Raw genomic sequence first — 2,012 nt, forward strand, 5'->3', positions numbered from 1 at the left:
AGAAAGAAAGAAAGAAAGAAAGAAAGAAAGAAAGAAAGAAAGAAAGAAAGAAAGAAAGAAAGAAAGAAAGAAAGAAAGAAAGAAAGAAAAGCAGCATGTACAAAGGCAGGAAAAAATGAGAGTATGGGAAGTTTAAAGTATGGCAAGTATTTATTTCATTCTAGTGGGGCATAAGCTAAGGAGGCCAGGGAGGTGTGACACTGGAGAGTCAGGCGGGAGGCACATGTTGGGTGCCATGCTGCATGCTCGTGATTTGTATATAGTGCAAAGGGTACCAGGTATTGTTCTAGTACATTCCATGTATTAACTCCCTTAATTCTCCCAGCAGCCCCATGAAGTGTGTCCTATTATTGCTGCTGACAGAAGAGGAAATTGAAGCGCAGAGAAGTCCAGTAACTTACCCAAGGTCACACAGCTAGAAAGTTTGCCAAGGAGTTGGGTTTTGCCCTAAAACTATTGAGAAGCAACTAAAAGATGTTAAGCAGGTTTAGAGAAGCCTGATCAGATTGACTTCTTCTTATTCTGGTGCTCTCTGTTTCTAGGCTTTTAGATAATTTCTTGGCAGCCTGCATTAACTAATAAAATATATGTCACTTTCTCATGTGGAAATTTATATTGTTTGTTTAAATACTTAATGATTATCTCTTGGGCTTATCAATGAAGCAATCCAGTAATTGAAGTCTTCGGGAATGGGGTAGATTATAAATGGAAATTTGTACTTAATGGTTGATTATATTTAATGATCAATTAGCTTGGCTAATTTTGCTTTCCTCTTTTCTGTAATAACCTTTTGTCAGGGATAAATAGAACAATCAGTGGACTTGAAAAATACAAAAGCTTATAAATAAGACGCAATATATACCAAAAAGCCTTAAACTATTCCCGCTCTTTTTTAGTTCACTTTAGTTCCGGAATTAAAATAAACTCACCTTAAGTAAATAATCAGGTACACTAAGTTACCCATTCAAGAAGAGTGTTATTTAGCTAACAGACATGAATTCCTCCTGATGCTTGGATACCATATAACCTTTCTAAACAAATCAATTCTGGTTTGTCATCATCAGCCAGCATTGGTGGGAAGCTCAATCTTTTTTTTTTTTTTTTTTTTAGTTCTAGTTTTCCTCTTTTATCCATCCTTTGGAATTGTGGAGAATCCTTGGGCATGTACAATACTGGAATTTAGTAAAGGTGGTTCCTAGTTTCCCTAATGAGGCTTCCATGCATATGGTGATGGCCAACACCACTACTGATGACATCACGATCCTTAGGTAGAAGTCAGCCACAAAGGCTGGGTGCTAGAGCTCATGCCTGTAATCCCAGAAATTTGAGAGGCTGAGGTGGGAGGATAGCTTGAGGCCGGAAGTTTGTGACCAGCCTGGGCAAAAAAATTTTAAAAATTAGCCAAGTGTGGTGGTGCATGCCTGTTGTTCCAGCTACTGAAGAAGCTGAGGGAAGAGGCTGACTTGTGTGCAGGAGTTTGAGACTGTAGTGGGCTATGATGGCACCACTGCACTCCTGCCTGGGCAAGAGAGAGACCCTGTCTATAAAAAAAAAAAGAAGAAGAGAGAGAGAGAGGCAGAGAGAGAGAGAGGGAGAGAGGGAGAGAGGGGGAGAGAGAGAAAAAGAAAGAAAGAGAGAGAGAGAGAGAGAAAAGAAAAGAAAGAAAGAGAAAGAAAGAATCAACCACAGGGATGCAGGGTAGTTCCCACCATCTCCACAGTTGCTCTTCCAGGGTTCTGCTAGCTTCAGAATGCCACCACCAGCCTTTTAGGAATCCAGCCTTCTTTGCGGTCTTGAAATACTGTGCCCTTTACTTCTAGAAGTTCAAAGCCCCTAGCCCTTTCCTGTCTAGGTAGGACTCCCCAGTATATTGGACTTCCAGTGGACTCACCTCTTGAGCACACTTTTGAAAACAAAGAACTGGCCGGGTGCGGTGGCTCAAGCCTGTAATCCCAGCACTTTGGGAGGCCGAGACGGGCGGATCACGAGGTCAGGAGATCGAGACCATCCTG

Source organism: Colobus angolensis, unplaced genomic scaffold (genome assembly GCF_000951035.1).
Source record: "Colobus angolensis palliatus isolate OR3802 unplaced genomic scaffold, Cang.pa_1.0 Scaffold6, whole genome shotgun sequence".
NCBI lineage: Eukaryota > Metazoa > Chordata > Mammalia > Primates > Cercopithecidae > Colobus > Colobus angolensis.